This window comes from Saccostrea cucullata, unplaced genomic scaffold (genome assembly GCF_032062105.1).
Source record: "Saccostrea cucullata isolate Sc308-1 unplaced genomic scaffold, CSIRO_AGI_Scuc_v1 ctg2178, whole genome shotgun sequence".
Taxonomy (NCBI): domain Eukaryota; kingdom Metazoa; phylum Mollusca; class Bivalvia; order Ostreida; family Ostreidae; genus Saccostrea; species Saccostrea cuccullata.
This window is the reverse complement of record NW_026936675.1, coordinates 1-19,314: the sequence shown is the minus strand read 5'-3', so window position 1 is coordinate 19,314 and position 19,314 is coordinate 1. Positions and strand designations below refer to the sequence as shown.

The following is a 19,314-nucleotide window of genomic DNA, read 5'->3' as shown; positions in this document are numbered from 1 at the left end:
AATCATGACCCCCGGGGGTAGGGCGGGGCCACAATGGCCGACCAAAGTTTTACATAGAAACATATAGGAAAATTCTTTAAAAATCATCTTCTCAAGAATAACAAAACCATAACTGGTCAAAGGTTTACTTTTGGATTTAAACTTTTCAATAATAAACCAATTTCTACTTTTTTGCCTAGCCACAGTGCTCAGGTGAGCGATGTGGCCCATGGGCCTCTTGTTTTAAATAATATCGGCACATTTTTTATCAAATGTTTCAAGTACAACAAAGATATTGTAACATTGTGTATACATGTAAAAAGGATGTGATTTCCTCGTATTAAGGTCCTTTGTCTCGACATGTATTATTAGCTCACATGAGCCGAAAGCTCAAGTGAGCTTTTCTGATAAAAGAATGGGTGGAATCAACACCCTATTTTGGATCTTTTTACGACTACTCTACCAAGCTGTAGGCCTAAATGAAGTGAATCCAAAATACATTACACGTATTTAGAAGGAGCAAGATGTACAAGGTTATTTTAGGGTGCCATGAATCAAAATTGAAGGCAATGATACTTTAGTGTTGCCGGAATTCTATACGTACCCAGAGTGATTTTTTAAAGTTATTTATCAATGTAATATTATTAATTGGAGATGGAGCTATCGATCGGCGTCATTGTTGACGTCTCTCTCTCAAAATTTGAATATGTGTTTGGAATATTATAGTAAGTCAAGATGATTTTAAAAAATGTGAGTTCACGTAAAATTATAACAGCATTTACTTTGCTAAAATCTGAAAAAAGCATCCAACATGGATTAACATTGAGGTCAGGTTGACGAATACAAGGTAACTGTTTTAACGAATACACTCGCAGATGGACATCACGTGAAGAATTAGAATATTTAACACAAGTCAAATCAAGGTTAACACAGTAAAAAAAAAAAGGAAAGTTAACAAGAAGTTTGTTTTGATTTTGCTTTTTTCTTAAATTAAGTTTGAGCGCACGTTTATCGACTCGATCTTCTCCTTTTAAAATGACATTATTTCGTTGAATATAAAACTACAGATTTCCTATAAGAACAGCCGACAAACACACGCTGACTATTTATTCGACGATGTAAAACACGTCACCCCTTATATCTATATTGATACACAGGAAAAATGTCCACATGTGTTAAACATATGTTAAACATGTGTTTAACATATATTTTTTACACATGTAAAACACATAAAAAGAGCACACATGTATAGGGTGTTTATTTTTACACATGTTAAACATATGTTTCACATGTGTTAAACATGTGAAAAAATAAACACATTGCATATTTATACATATGAAACATGTGTTAAACATGTGTTTTATATATGTTATACTTTATATGTGAATTATACGTGTATAATATTACTGTTGTACTTATTATCATTTTTATACTTTTTTCATGCCTGTCCACATATGTGAATCATATGAAAAGGGCAGCATATGTAAATCATATGAAATAGTTACATGTGTTCTCTTTCAATATTTATCAGAAGGAAAAACACATTCTTGTACACATTTAAAAATCAGATATTTCTGCTTTAGATGAAAATCCATTACATTTCAATGATCTATCTTCATGGGTTAAATATTTGAAAATAAATATCTTAAAATGCTTACACAACTTTTTTGATAAATTATTTTCATCAAGAGAAATAACTTATTTTTCAGTGTACTTTCAAAACAGGAAAGTATACAAACAAGTCAGTAGCATTTGTCGATACATGTATTTTACATATTCTAAGTTGAGTACAAATTATAAGATTTCCACAAAATGATTAAATAGTTAAACATGCATACATGTACAAATGAATAACATAATTAGTCCATGTACTTGTTTATAAATATGATTTGACAGGAAATGACACCAAATCAAAATTGAAATATAACATTTGTCATGTATTCTCTATTGTAAATTTATGAAAAATCAAGTTATTTGATATTACAGCATACAAATAAGAATGGAAATTAAATCTTTACAGGTCAAATGCAGACAAGATTGTGTACATCCTGCCAATTTCATAATTATTTCATATATTTTCTTGTTCTTTTTCCTTCTGTATCTTTCAGTTTTCTTCAGTTGTTCCATGAGTTTGACCTTTTTGAACTCTGTTTGAACTGTACCCAAAATGCAAATCCACCATTTCTCCCTTTCCTGAACAATTTCTTTGTGGCACAGAATGGTCTCTACAAAAATTTCAAAAGTAAAAATAAAACAATTCTTAAATTACAAAATCAATTCTACAAGTAATATTAAAGTTCAGCAAACAAATGTATGCCCAATTCACCAACACAGATATGATACGAGATAAAACTAATGTTATATATGTTATACTAGGTGTTTTGTGGAATCCTATGATGTAATTTGCAAGACAATTACACTGTTGGAAGATATGTTTCATAATAAAGTCATTAAAAACATTTTTTTTTTATTTTGACAATTAAATTCGGAATGTTCAAACAGTATTACTAATTCATATTGCCAAAAATTAAGAAGATTCTGACACAAATATATTTTATTTTTGGACAAAAAATACAAGAGAAGTAGACAGGCAGAAAAACAGACAGTGTGATTCCAGGATATCCCAAACGTTGTTGGGAAGAATATAACAAAGTTTATTTAACAGTGTGTAGTTACCTTAATTAAGCTTTTAAGCAAGTCTTGGATCTTGGGATTTATTCTTATGAGACACTGACTGTATATTGAACCTGTAAAACAAATATTCATGCAGTAGATATCTTCTAAGCATAACTAAAACTTAATTAAACTACAAAACTACAGCTACAAAAAAGAGAGAGTACATGTTTGTAGGTTCTAAATAGTCTTAATTAATATCTTACATTTTACCAGAAACTATGTTCTCTAGTGTTGGAAAAAAAATTATAAATGTCAGGCACATGATAGATGTAAATATCCGATGGATTAGCTAGCTGATGTACTTTCAACAATCAACACATATGCACATGTACTTGTACCTTGAATGTTGGATGTCACTGTTATTATTAATTTTTAACTGAAATTCAAAAATTCAATTACCCCCCCCCCCCCTCCCCGAAGTCATTTACAGTACATGTACCAGTTTCATAGCTTTTAAAGCCAGCAAATTCTATTCATACTTTCCATATTTTAAAAGTGCACTAGATTAAAACTGTTTTATAATATAGAATAAAATTATTGTAGTACTGAGTTGGACTTATTTTTTATAAAGTTGTGCAAACAATATAATGTAGAATTATAAAGGAACAAAAAGAAATTATTAAGAAATATTTTGTCACGAAGGAGTCATTACAGATGTTTACTTTGATTTTTTATTGCAAGTATTTATTTTTACCTTTAATATTGCGATGATGCAATCATCTGTCAAATCAGCTTTAGGATCAATCGCCAGTCTTATCAGCTTTGGGATTTTTAGACGCAGCACTGTGACACTGAACTCAAGTTACTGCATGCATCTATAGGCCATAAAAACAAACACTTGTTATTAAGTTGATGAAAGAATCGACTTGACAGCCATTTCAACATACATAAACACCAACTGACAGTCACAATGGTTTCAAGGTTTCTACTTTCACTTTCATATCAGTACGTAACAAAAGGAAAACCAATTGGGCCTAATGCCTTTAAAAAATAGCCTAACATGTAATATTTACGTTCACTCAGAAACAAATTTATCCAAAATTACTTACCTGTATACAAATTATAAAAAATAGTTATGCCTTTAGCCTAACATGTAACCGCTTACATTCATTCAGAAACATTTTTCTCCAAAATTACTTACAGATCACTATCGTTAGGTTTACGAAATGCATGACAAGTCACAATGATAGGAGTATTACATGTACATAGAAAGTTCATACGCACCTGTAACTATAATAAAATGATATTTAAACAATATGAATTAAAAGTCGTTAAAAAAATGTTTGGAGATCACTTACCTTTCCAATACACCAAGCACGTCTGCTTCAGCAGTGACGTCAAAAATGACGTACATTTTCATCCGATAAAAGACAAAACCGGCCCGGAGACAAATACGGAATTATTTTAATTTTACTCAAGAAGTAAGCCAAGCCCAAAAGATTTAAAATGAAAAGAAAATGAATTTATTCTTTATCAATTTTGTCTGATTAATGCATTTTTACAGAAAAAAAAATTGTGAAAGTTTTTTTAGAAGGGAAGGGGGGGGGGGGTAAACAAAGTAAAACTTTACATGAGTAATTACTAACATTTACAAATTCTTTTGTACACACTTATGAGATAAAACTTAAACATGTGTATAACATGTGTATATGAATACACATATATTTTATATAAATTAAACAAGTATAATTCATCTGTATTTTCACACACATATATTACATATATATAATACGTGTTATACATGTGTGGTGAAAAACATGTGTTTAACATATATATAATCTCACAGGTGTATTACATGTGTATATTATATATGTTTTACATATAAATAAAACACATATTTTTCATATGTTTATTTACACACATGTTTTACATGTGAAAAACATGTGTTGAACACATGTGAAACCAAACACATGTTTTACACATGTGGACATTTTTCCTGTGTATTCAAGAAAACTTATCCTTGACTTCGATTTTATTTATTTTATCCCGGATAGACCGTTTTAAATTCACACTGTACCATGAAAAAACGGTTAAATATTAAGGGTTTATATTATGGAAACAAAACATGAAACTTTAATTCTCGACTTATTTTTCTGTCCATTTAAGTCCTCGCAGTTTTTCAGGTTTCATCGTCTTTTAAGAATCACTCAGACAATATCAATTAAACTTGTCACAAAATTATGTCAAGGGGATTCAGTCAATATTGAACTTTATCTGATTTTTCCTAGCCAAAATGCTCAGATGAGAGGTGTGGCTCCAGTCGTTCTGTTCTGTTTTTGCTTTAACGCCCTTAAAGGTAAAAATCTAATAATTAAAAAGTGCCTTCATATATCTCAAAATTTGAAATTAGACAGCATAAACACATCTTTTAAAATGTTAAATCCTAGATGACTAATCTATTGGATTCTCTGACTTCCTCACAGAATCTAATAAAACATGCCACAACTTGTTATTTTTTTCTTTTTAGAATCATTCATTGTTGTCAGTGTAGTGATATTGTGTTTTAATTCTTTACTAATGAGAGAATTCCTCGGTGTTTTTCAGCCTTAAAACGCAGTAAAATTTTTTTATGCAGAATTTCACGAAAAATGTATCGAAAAGTGGTTACGATTGAGAGGATCGTGTCCATTATGCAGACTTCAAATTCGAGATGTTACACCTATAGTTAGTCAGACAGAAACGGACGATTTTTTAGATCATCGGATGCAAGAAGGTAAGCCATTTTTAAGTTATATTATGTATGATGTATTGCTCAACTTGGAAAATTTAGCATGCATATTATAGCAACATTAATACAATTTATGTACATGTAACTTATAGACCAGTTGAGGACAGGGCGTGGGACGCAAGAGATGCTGCTAAGAAGAAGAACGGAATCAACGCCTTTACAGAATGGTAATAAAATGTTACGAACTAAAATTGACTAAATACATGTTATCAATTACTGTAAGAGCAATGTATATAGCTAGTGCATATCATTGCCTTTCATTCCTCTAAATGTACGTGATATTCTCTGTTCTTTAAAACCCCATTTACGATATGTTAAGTTGCACTTAAATTCATACTTTAAGAAAAGCATAGTATAACTGTACATCCTAACACAAGGTATCCAACTCCGAATCATATGAACCCAGAATCTCACAAGTTCAGCGGAGAGGCACCTAAAAACTCTTTATTATAATCATATAATCATGTACGATTTTTTATCTACCGAACCAGGAATGACATGCTCATTTTTTTCTGTTTCCGTTAACAGGATTACATCTTTGCTGGCCGAGTCGAAAAGTCGAATTTCTACCCCAAAATAATATATTATAATCCCGGTCCGCATAGAGAGCAAGCATAAAAAGAGACGGTTGAAAAATTTAAGCACAATGAATAATAGATATTGCAGTGAAAAAATATATCTGATTTATGTCTCATAAAAACACTGCGATATTTTTCCGATATATTCCTAGAAAGAAATTTTTAGGGATCCATGCATACCATATCAAGAGGGTTATTCTACTTTTCCACTTGGTGGTTGGGATTTTGACGAGTTTATTGAAACAAGTGACTCTGCTAAAACTGCTTCATTGATTTTTTTTTTATCTTTAATTTGATATTTTAGAATTTTTTTTTTATTAAATATCTTGATAAACAACTAATTTCATTTGTTTAATGTTATAAAATTTAATAAAATGACGTCAGAAAAGTCAAATAATAACGCATGTTTTGTATAAAACTTAAAATTATAAACATTAACTTCTATGTAGAGTAGTAAAACGATTCATTTTAAGATGATTAGTTTATCTGTGGACTGGCGCTGATGACATTTGCAATTTGAGTAAATTAAGAAGTTTATTTTAACAATGTTTTTTGCTTTAATTAAAAAAAAAAAGCGGAATTCCTTACCGCTAAATACCAGACTTTCGAGCTCTTTGTCTGTTTTCAAAAGTAAAATTAAACAAAAAATAACAGAAGTTCCGCCATATTTTAATTTTGGTAAAAGACGCAACAATATACTGCATACACGGCTTCTGCACAATTGCGTGCTAAACGCTGATCTTTATAGATGTAATGTAAACAAAAAATAACAGAAGTTCCGCCATATTTTAAGTTTGGTAAAAGACGCAACAATATACTGCATACACGGCTTCTGCACAATTGCGTGCTAAACGCTGATCTTTATAGATGTAATGTAATATCTAGTCCACTATGTTCCTGCGGTAAGGTAGAAAATACACATCAGTATTTTTTCTCGTGCCCTAACTTCAACGAGGCCAGGAAAGAGTTTTTCGTTAAGTTCTTGAGATTTAATAAAGTCCATATTGTTGACATTCAGACTTTACTCTGGGGGGATACATCACTCAGTATTGCTGAAAATGAATATCTATTTTCTATTGTACATTCTTATATTCAGCATTCTGGTAGATTTAACTGATTGTGCACATTTTTTAGAACTATTTGTATAAACAATAATGTAGCAGTCTATATATGTCCACAATGAGAGTTTATTTAATTTAATTTACTTGTTATTTATTTTTTACAAACTGTTGAACACTTCTAATTCATCCTGTTATAATATCTCATGTAGGAAGAGGGCCATTTAAGTTTTTAGAACTTGTGCCCAATCCCATTGTATATATTTTGTGCAATAAAATATGTTCAAACCAAACCAACAAAAATATAGAATAATATTTTTAAGTATTTTTAATTATCAAAGTAAATTATAATTTATCTTGAATAATAATAAAAGGTTACTGAAAAATAAAATAGATATTTGATTTATTAACTATTGGAACTATGATTAGAGGTAAACACATAATTTATAGAACTGTTCCATACATGTATTTATATGAACATCATATGATATATGTAACTTATAGACCAAGATAGTTACAGACCTGAATTTCTGCTAAGCAGAAGAATGCCATCAAGAAATGGTGATTATAATGTTTTAATTTTCCTTTTAAATGTGATTGTAAATCAGAATAATAATTCTACATGTAAATTAGAAACACAATTAAAAATACTGTGAATGGACAAATTCGACTTCATAATAAAAAAGATGTATATTTAAAGAATAAGTGAAAAATTGTCACTCTTTATTGTTATAGAAGTGGTTGGGAGAAGAAATACGGAGCAAAGAGACTACTACTGCAGTTTGGTGGTCACTGCACTGATGCGTATGTTCTTTACAACTGAGGGCAGATTTTTCACTTAAAACTTGGAAAAAACTGTCCCTATACTATTTTTTTTTAATAATTAGGCAATTACTTCATGCTCATTTATTTAACTTTTAAAAACTTTTATCTGCAGCTTACATCTGGTAAAATATTGATTATTTTTTAAATTTTCCTGCAATATATGCAATAAATTAGTTTTATGTTCCTCGGTTTATTGTTCATAAATCTTTTCTGCCATAGACTTAACTTTTAATTTTCTGTGCACGTCTCTCTTTGTGACAAAGATTCTGTTTCTCCATCGGAAAGCAAAAGTAGACCCAATACCATTGCCTTTAATTAATACATACAAATCAATGTTTGCATCATTTATTCTTGAACTATTCATTTTTCATTGTTAAGGAAGAATGTAAACCTTTTGTGCATTCCTGTGATATACTCGTATTGTACTTTTTAACATACGAAAAGTTAAGCTAAAGTGTGCACTTCGAAATTACTCTCTTTAAATCATAATTTAATTAACCGATCAACTTGCTTACTAGTCTATCTACCAAGCTTTCACGTTTAATGTAACCCATGATTTCTACTACATGTATCGATATTTTCATGAGTAAATCCAAGAATAGTTTCCATATGTACATTTGAACGTAAATTTGACTTTTTCTCATTCATAAAGTGAATACATAAATTCATATATTACAATTAAGTTCACCATATATGTATCAATGTAAGTATATCAAAATCAATGAAAACTTGTTATACAACAAAACACTGAAACACTAGAATTGTTACTTAAAAAGATAACTACCTTAGTTTGCTTTGATTCAGTTGGTCTTTTGTAGTTATTCGTCTTTTTTTCAGCTCTTGTCCCAATTACCTTTATTCTCGCAACCGTGGGGATTTACATCTTTCTATTCAGTAACTTTTCAGGTACGTTCACAGATCGAGCTTTCTATCAAAGAGAAATTTTTTTTAGCTTCTGTATGACAGCGTCATCGGGTACAAGTAAATTCGAGTGGGGTCTGTCAGCCTACATCCGCGACTGTACTCGGCACTGCTGGTACCGGACATCCACGACTGTACCTGTTCACTAATAGTCAGAGCAAAAATTTCCGGATTGATACGCCATCAACGCAGAGTATATGTAGTTAATTACAAATTATTTTGAATGAAAAATAGGTAATGTATATAGTATATTTCTGATTTTAATCAAAGGCGGATCCAGGGCCGGCGCGCCGGACATGCCCCCCCCCCCCCCCGTTCTGTTTGAATTTTTTGTATGTAAAACTTATATATATATATATATATATATAATTATGTCTTTTATCCTAAAATCAAGGAAAACACCTCTTATTTGTAAAGTTTGTCAGCTTCATGGGGTTCCTCCCCCGGACCCCCACCAGGGCCTTGCTCTAGAACTAATTGGGGCTTCAGTGCAGCGCCCAGATCACTTACCTTTTTACCTTTTATTGCCCCCCCCCCCCCCCCCCGGGGGAACCGCTACGAAATTGCTGAATTCCCCACTGTGAATTAAATATTCTTTAAGAAAGGCTATGATCGCCAAATGATTAGTAATAAATGGCTAAGTGAAGTACATAATTTATATCGAGGAAATTAAGTATAAACTTGACTTTACCTATCTATTGTATAGATCGCTGATATCTCTAAAAAGTAACATCTAGGCCACACTTTATATCTAGGACTGTACTTGTATCTGTGATTTTTTAAACAGCAACTGCGACTGACATGTGCCGTGCAAACACATTTTTTTCAGCAACCGAAATTGATTAACAACATCCACTATTAAAACCCTGCCAGGGATGTGATCCTTATAATTCACTGATAGTCTTTGACTTTTAAAACTTCATACGGAGACTTTCCAAGTCATACCAATTTCAAATAGATAATAATGTGTTTTTGAGGAGGTTCTGCGTTTTTTAGGGGGTGGTTCTAAAGTCACATTTACTCTGCAAATTCTAAGGGGTTGGGGGGGGGGGGGCTCCAGATCCGCGCATGTCAAAATATTAATGTTTATAAGATACCGAGACAAACGAGGTCAGCAGTTTTGACTGAAGGATCTTTTTACAGATGTAAAATTATAGCTTTAAATCTGTGATCAGAGATCAATATGAACTAGATATATCATTTTGGGGGAGAGGGGGGGGGGGAGCTGGGGGCATAATTTGAATATCCTATACGTGCTCAATGCTAATGATGAATCATAAACCACGCAAGTAGTGTCAACTAAAACATATAAAATGATTGATAGAATCTTGTGTAACTTAAATCTTGTATATATGCAGGTAGAATAAGGCTCATACATGCGTTTTCAATGTTTTTTAAAATAAGCATCTCAAATGCACCCCGGGAAAAGCCTCCAATGAATTGAAATGAAACTCCTGTCAAAACTATTATTTAGTTATAAATTTACAAAGTACACGATATTTACTAGGCCACAGGTTGCAAAGTTGTAAAGATAAGTTAGAAATAAATTCTTTAACAAATACATGGACCTACCATTGACCTCTTGCTCGGTCGCTAGGTCGATTACCGGTATGATTGCAGAAACCTGAAATATACAGGTATGGTAGCAAAATTATTTAAGTTCATATTAATGGAAATGCGGTGCTTTATAATGACTGTACCTGTGTAGTATATACACTATATTCTACATCCCTGACTGTAACTGTGACTTATACTGAGTAAACAACATCCCTGACTGTACCTGAGCCTTATAAACAACATCTCTGACTGTACCTGTGCCTTATAAACAACATCTCTGACTGTACCTGTGTCTAATAAACAACATCCCTGACTGTACCTGTGTAGTATACACACTTTATACTACATCCCTGACTGTACCTGTGTCTTATAAACAACATCCCTGACTGTACCTGTGACTTATAAACAACATCCTCGACTGTACCTGTGTCTTATAAACAACATCCCTGCTTGAACCTGTGTCTTATAAACAACATCCCTGATTGTACCTGTGTCTTATAAACAACATCCCCGACTGTACCTGTGTCTTATAAACTACATCCCTGACTGTACCTGTGACTTAAAAACAACATCCCTGACTGTACCTGTGTAGTATACACACTTTATACTACATCCCTGACTGTACCTGTGCCTTATAAACAACATCCCTGACTGTACCTGTGTCTAATAAACAACATCCCTGACTGTACCTGTGTAGTATACAAACTTTATACTACATCCTTGACTGTACCTGTGTCTTATAAACAACATCCCTGACTGTACCTGTGTCTAATAAACAACATCCCTGACTGTACCTGTGTAGTATACACACTTTATACTACATCCCTGACTGTACCTGTGCCTTATAAACAACATCTCTGACTGTACCTGTGACTTATAAACAACATCCTTGACTGTACCTGTGTCTTATAAACAACATCCCTGACTGTACCTGTGACTTATAAACAACATCCCTGACTGTACCTGTGTCTAATAAACAACATCCCTGACTGTACCTGTGTAGTATACACACTTTATACTACATCCCTGACTGTACCTGTGTCTTATAAACAACATCCCTGACTGTACCTGTGACTTATAAACAACATCCTCGACTGTACCTGTGTCTTATAAACAACATCCCTGCTTGAACCTGTGTCTTATAAACAACATCCCTGATTGTACCTGTGTCTTATAAACAACATCCCCGACTGTACCTGTGTCTTATAAACTACATCCCTGACTGTACCTGTGACTTAAAAACAACATCCCTGACTGTACCTGTGTAGTATACACACTTTATACTACATCCCTGACTGTACCTGTGCCTTATAAACAACATCCCTGACTGTACCTGTGTCTAATAAACAACATCCCTGACTGTACCTGTGTAGTATACACACTTTATACTACATCCTTGACTGTACCTGTGTCTTATAAACAACATCCCTGACTGTACCTGTGTCTAATAAACAACATCCCTGACTGTACCTGTGTAGTATACACACTTTATACTACATCCCTGACTGTACCTGTGCCTTATAAACAACATCTCTGACTGTACCTGTGACTTATAAACAACATCCTTGACTGTACCTGTGTCTTATAAACAACATCCCTGACTGTACCTGTGACTTATAAACAACATCCTCGACTGTACCTGTGTCTTATAAACAACATCCCTGCTTGAACCTGTGTCTTATAAACAACATCCCTGATTGTACCTGTGTCTTATAAACAACATCCCCGACTGTACCTGTGTCTTATAAACTACATCCCTGACTGTACCTGTGACTTAAAAACAACATCCCTGACTGTACCTGTGTAGTATACACACTTTATACTACATCCCTGACTGTACCTGTGCCTTATAAACAACATCCCTGACTGTACCTGTCACTTATAAACAACATCCCTGACTGTACCTGTGTAGTATACACACTTTATACTACATCCCTGACTGTACCTGTCACTTATAAACAACATCTCTGACTGTACCTGTGTAGTATACACACTTTATACTACATCCCTGACTGTATCTGTGCCTTATAAACAACATCTCTGACTGTACCTATGCCTTATAAACAACATCTCTGACTGTACCTGTGTAGTATACACACTTTATACTACATCCCTGACTGTACCTGTCACTTATAAACAACATCTCTGACTGTACCTGTGTAGTATACATACTTTATACTACATCCCGGACTGTACCTGTGCCTTATAAACAACATCCCTGACTGTACCTGTCACTTATAAACAACATCCCTGACTGTACCTGTGTAGTATACACACTTTATACTACATCCCTGACTGTACCTGTCACTTATAAACAACATCTCTGACGGTACCTGTCACTTATAAACAACATCCCTGACTGTACCTGTGTAGTATACACACTTTATACTACATCCCTGACTGTACCTGTCACTTATAAACTACATCCCTGACTGTATCTGTGCCTTATAAACAACATCTCAGACTGTACCTATGCCTTATAAACAACATCTCTGACTGTACGTGTGACTTACAAACAACATCCCTGACTGTACCTGTGTCTTATAATAAAGTGTTCATATAATATAAAGATATGTTCACATTATGTTATATACTTTTTACACTACGTAATAAAGCACTGACATGAATGCAATTTTGTCCTCGCATATTAAAAAAATGAAATGATGTAAAAAAAACATTCATTTCACGTAATAAAGTTTAACACAATTTAAACACATAGTCACTTAACAAAATGGATTTTTTTACTTCAAGTTATGAAGTGCTGACATGATAAAAGAATGTATTTACTTCATGTAATGCAGCATTGACATGATGTTACATGTAAGATATTTTCACATCATATCATAAAAAATGACATAACGTAAAGATATGTTCACATCTTGTAATGATAATTTGACATAATAAATGCATAGTTGTATGCTATAAGGCAGTGATGGCGTTCCACAAATATGCCTCACTATGGAACGCCTGGACAGTCTTATCATGAGAAAATTAAATTAATGATGTGCATTCATAATTATGTGATGTGCTTTCATCAGTATATGATGTGCTTAATTGTCATTATGTGATTTGCTTTTGTCATTAGATGATGTGCATTTGTCAATAATTTAATTCTGGTTGTAACGTTGTATTTGATTGGATAAAAAAATTCTTTTATATTGTATAAAATGGGTTGCCTACGTCACAATGACTTGCGTCAGAAACGTATTAATCCGCTGACGTTACATTCAAATTTTGTACAAATTGAAGTCATTTTGTTTGTACAATCATCGTTTTTTCTTACATCAAATGAATGAAAATTAAATTATAAGGAATGAATTTAATAGCTACCCATTTTATACGGTATAAACTGGGTTGGAACAGTTAACGCTTTTTTATAAACCGCTTCGCGGTTTATAAAGCGTAAACTGCCCCAAAACACCAAACAATAACAGAGCTTTCGCCCTGTTTACAAAACTGTGTACATTACACAAGTATGCTCGATTTGATAAACTCTGTACACAATTGAATGACGATACTTGTGGAGGAGTTTTGCTTTCTAACATTTCTACTCTGAATAAAATTATTCTTCTGGATTTAAGTTTTAATGTTTCTCATTAATACACAACAAGATTGGCATTTTCCTAAGGATTAAGAATAAAGTTAAAATTTGTGAAAGTGAAAAGATGTGTCAATCAAACCCGCCAAAAAATAAAAAGTTTCAGTAAATTTTAAGTGAAATAAGATTTTTACTTAATTTTTGTGTGAAAATGCCATTGAAATATATAATTCGTGATATTATACAGAAAAAAAAATTAACTTCAAATCTGTGTCCAAGTACCTTTAATCCGTTTTCAATGAATAAAATGCAGTTGAAAATAATGTTCGTAAAAACTAATTTTCCGTCCAAAAAAAAATCTCTTAATGTATGCAATCTCCCAAAGTGGTTCATTCTACCTATTCCCACTTTTTGAAAATCAGGTAGAAAAAGATGATTTTGGGTGGGAATAGGTGGAATTTTTGTGTAAACAAATAATTAACTATGAAAACATAATTATAATTACTGTACAAACATTGATTAATAAACACCTATTGGAATAGAGGACAGGTATTTATTAAATTACAAATGAAATTTTTTACTAATATTTGAAAGAAAAATCGATTTTTAATAGAATTAAATTATATTTTTTCTCCCTTAATTTTTTCTCTCGAAAACCCACCTATTTGAATGCTTTTCTCAATATTTTTTTTTATCTTAAATTAAGATATTAAGGTGCTTTTTCTTGTAAGACATTATTTTTTCAAAAATCCAAAATAAATTATATTTTCTCATTGATCTATGTTTTCATTATTGTCTGTCTTAAAATGTACTAAATACACTCAGGTAAATCTAAAGAGCAGTTGTAATTAATTTAGTTACTGTAAAAACAAATTAACTATCTAAACATCTATTGTTATTTGCAAGTGGGAATAGGTGGAATTGAAATTTTTAAAAAGTTGGAATAGTATCATGTTGTAAATTTTGAATTTACTAGGGGGAGGTTGTAAATGTTGCATTTACCTCCCCCTAGTAAATTCAAAATTTTACAACATGATAATAGGTAGAAGACACCCCCAAAGTGTGAAAACAAGTACGTAATTTAGATATCACTATCCGTCACTCTACACACTGACAAGATCGATAATAATTCATAACATTATATTAAAACATAGATTTGTACAGGTAGAGCCGTGAATGCTGTTTATAACAAATAGTATAGCCATGGATGATGTTTATAGGACAAATGTACAGTCAGGGATGTTGTTTATAAGTCACAGGTACAGTCAGGGATGTTGTTTATAAGACACAGGTACAGTCAGGGATGTTGTTTACAAGTGACAGGTACAGTCAGGGATGTTGTATATAACACACAGGTACAGTCGGGGATGTTGTTTATAAGACACAGGTACAGTCAGGGATGTAGTATAAAGTGTGTATACTACACAGGTACAGTCAGGGATGTTATTTATAAGACACAGGTACAGTCAGGGATGTAGTATAAAGTGAGTATACTACCTAGGTACAGTCAGGGATGTTGTTTATAAGTGACAGGAACAGTCATGGATGTTGTTTATAAGGCCCAGGTACAGTCAGGGATGTAGTATAAAGTGTGTATACTACACAGGTACAGTCAGGGATGTTGTTTATAGTGACAGGTACAGTCAGGGATGTTGTTTGTTAGTCACAGTTTCAGTCAGTGATGTTGTTTATAAGACACAGGTACAGTCAGGGATGTAGTATAAAGTGTGTATACTACACAGGTACAGTCAGGGATGTTGTTTATAAGTGACAGGTACAGTCAGAGATGTTGTTTATAAGTGACAGGTACAGTCAGGGATGTTGTTTATAAGTGACAGGTACAGTCAGGGATGTTGTTTATAAGACACAGGTACAGTCAGGGATGTTGTATAAAGTGTGTATACTACCTAGGTACAGTCAGGGATGTTGTTTATAAGTGACAGGTACAGTAAGGGATGTTATTTATAAGGCCCAGGTACAGTCAGGGATGTAGTATAAAGTGTGTATACTACACAGGTACAGTCAGGGATGTTGTTTATAGTGACAGGTACAGTCAGGGATGTTGTTTATAAGACACAGGTACAGTCAGGGATGTAGTATAAAGTGTGTATACTACACAGGTACAGTCAGGGATGTTGTTTATAAGGCCCAGGTACAGTCAGGGTTGTAGTATAAAGTGTTTATACTACACAGGTACAGTCAGGGATGTTGTTTATAAGTGACAGGTACAGTCAGGGATGTTTTTTAGAAGTGACAGGTACAGTCAGGGATGTTGTTTATAAAAGATAGGTACAATCAGGGATGTTGTTTATAAGACACAGGTACAGTCAGGGATGTTGTTTTTAAGACACAGGTACAGTCAGAGATGTTTATAAGTCACAGGTACAGTCAGGGATGTAGTATTAAGTGTGTATACTACACAGGTACAGTCAAGGATGTTGTTTATAAGTCACAGGTACAGTCAGGGATGTTGTTTATAAGTCACAGGTACAGTCAGGGATGTTGTTTATAAGTCACAGGTTCAGTCAGAGATGTTGTTTATAAGTCACAGGTACAGTCAGGGATGTTGTTTATAATAGATACGTACAGTCAGGGATGTTGTTTATAAGACACAGGTACAGTCAGGGATGTTGTTTTTAAGACACAGGTACAGTCAGAGATGTTGTTTATAAGTCACAGGTACAGTCAGGGATGTAGTATTAAGTGTGTATACTACACAGGTACAGTCAAGGATGTTGTTTATAAGTCACAGGTACAGTCAGGGATGTTGTTTATAAGTGACAGGTACAGTCAGGGATGTTGTTTATAAGTCACAGGTACAGTCAGGGATGTTGTTTATAGTGACAGGTACAGTCAGGGATGTTGTTTATAAGTCACAGGTTCAGTCAGGGATGTTGTTTATAAGGCACAGGTGCGATCAGGGATGTAAAATAATTTGTCTATACAAGACAGGTTGCCAGTCAGGCATGAACGAGAATTTAGAAATTGTAGAGTTGTCAGAACAGGTACAGTAGTGGAAGTTTCATCACAAGCAATATTAATTTAATAACGATTTCGAAAGTTATAAATATAATTATTTATATAGCACCGCATTTCCTTAAATATGAACAATGGTTTTTCTACGTACCATATACCATGTATTTTCAATCACAACGGGGTTATATATCGTCCAGTCAGGATGTCAATCATTTGTGGTTCCATGCATATTTTATATATAATTTTTTTTTCTCTTTTTAGAATTTTTTCTGATTTTCTTGTAACCTATTTTACAACTTGCTACCTGTGTTTAGTAAACTCTGTGTACTTACTTAGCACATATAAATGAAGGTTTTTGACAGGAATTTTTTTTTCACTACATTAGACTTCCCGTGTGGCACTTGAAATGTTTGTTAATTATTAACACATTTAATTAATTAAAACGCATAGATCAGTAAATTCCATCCGCATATACATGATTCGGTTTATAAATGATTCATCATTCCAGCACTGAGAATAAAAGTAGGATAATCATGCCGCCAGCGCCACCACCATCACTCCTTAAAAAAAATGATATACCCAGCTCATATTGATCTCTCATCATATATTTAAAAGCTTTAATTAATACATCTGTAAATTTTTGGATCCTTCCCTCAACACTGTTGACAGCGTTTGTCTAATACATGTATAAACATTAGCGTTTAGTAGCGTTTTGATTGAATTCAATCTACATCTATACCGTAGAAAGTCCTATGAAATTCTTCTCATATTACTTATAATAAGACACACTTGCTGTCATGGAAGTTAAACAAAGTATGTAATCTATCATTATTACTGTGCAGCCAGGTGTTGTTAATGAATCGCAGGCATTCGCGGCTAGTTATCATGACGCTTTGGCGATCACAGCCCTCCACAACGTAGATTTAATTGAAACCAGAATTTTTTTTTCTTTCTTCCATATTAACACATTGATTATTTTCATTCAAAAAGCATCCGTAATATTAACGAGATATAATTTAAATGTTGGTTAATCCGGAAATTTTTGCTCTGACTATTAGTGAACAGGTACAGTCGTGGATGTCCGGTACCAGCAGTGCCGAGTACAGTCGCGGATGTAGGCTGACAGACACTGATGGTAAATTCGGCACCTGGTGAATTCGGCACTCTAAGAAAAAGTGAATTCGGCATCTAGTGAACTCGGCACCTAGTCAATTCGGCACCAGAATCTGGTTAATTCGGCATCAGATTCTGGTAAATTCGGCATCAGATTCTGGTAAATTCGGCATCTTTCATTTATATATCGACATATTTATTGTTACTTGAGATTTTGTCCTAATATTTTTCTTTTGACTACTTTGTTGATTAATGAATTTGCCTTTAAAGAATTATTTAACTGAAATATTCTTGATTAACAGACACTTGTTTGAAATTATAAGAATTCCGTAAATATTCTTTTTATTTTTTGATTGATAATTTTTTTTCTAAATGCGTTTTTGGTAACATTTCATTTTACTGATTTTTTGAAAATTAATTGATGTCTATTTTAACGGGTTGAGGCGTATAAACGGGATGTCGGGTTTAATGGGATATTGCGTTTACATAAAATTGTTATGAAATAAAACTGGATAAGAATAATATAAGAACACTTATATGTACATTTCAGTTCTGGCATTCTCTTTAAAATTTCGATTCTAATTGTCAAAGCTAGTCATTGTCAAGAGGGGGCGGGGAAGATGTGCACATGTCCCCACGTCATATAATGAGAGATGTAGTTAAAGTTTCCAACAAAAACTGACAATGTTTCAATGTGTCACTTTCATCAATACACAAGGTGTATATTGCGAGATGTCAGAAAATAAGGAGGGTATATAGTGAAGGAGTCCATGCACGTGTCAATATGTCACTTGTTCTGCATCACCTAAGAAAAGTTAAGAAGATCTTTCGATTTGTTTTGTAACTTTGTAAAAACAGGACTTTCCTGTAAATTACACAATTTAAATCAATCGCGTTTCATAGATATCGGAGATCCAAAACATTAAATAACCAATTTTTTCCTGACTCGGCATTAAATATCAGACACATCACATTAACCTTAGAAACGTGAGGATATTAATTTAAGTTCCAGTTCGGTGAAAAATATAATTTGATAAATAGCAAATATCATGTAAATCTACATATTATCTCGTATTTTTATTTTTTAGCTCAGATACGCTATAGGCCTATAGTTTTTAGTTTAAAAAACGATGATGCAATGGTAAATGAAAACTGCTATATCTCTCTCAGTCTCGCTATATTGAGAATTATATCTTTACTGGAGAGTTTAAATTTTTTCGCTACCGTCTTAATATGCTTCAATTTGTTAAACTATTCAACGAGTCCCTATTCAACATTAAATGAGCCTCGTCGGATAGAAATCGACCTTATCGTATGCAACGTCATAATGATAAAAAAGCGAATAAAGTTGAGAAAGATTTCCCG

General features: G+C 33.0%; 1 long non-coding RNA gene across 3 annotated transcripts; it reads right to left on the bottom strand.

Annotated features, from left to right (window-relative positions):
• Positions 1 to 1,725: 1,725 nt before the first annotated feature.
• LOC134246249 (uncharacterized) lies at positions 1,726 to 4,092 on the bottom strand. Of its 3 annotated transcripts, none has more exons than XR_009987601.1 (4): positions 3,954 to 4,092; positions 3,350 to 3,470; positions 2,656 to 2,726; positions 1,726 to 2,204 (listed from the first exon to the last, which is right to left on the bottom strand). It is a non-coding gene; the product is annotated as an uncharacterized LOC134246249 (long non-coding RNA). The 3 variants fall into 3 exon arrangements; XR_009987602.1 differs by having other exon boundaries at positions 3,350 to 3,460; XR_009987600.1 differs by lacking the exon at positions 3,954 to 4,092 and having other exon boundaries at positions 3,350 to 3,866.
• Between the last annotated feature and the right edge of the window lie 15,222 nt (positions 4,093 to 19,314).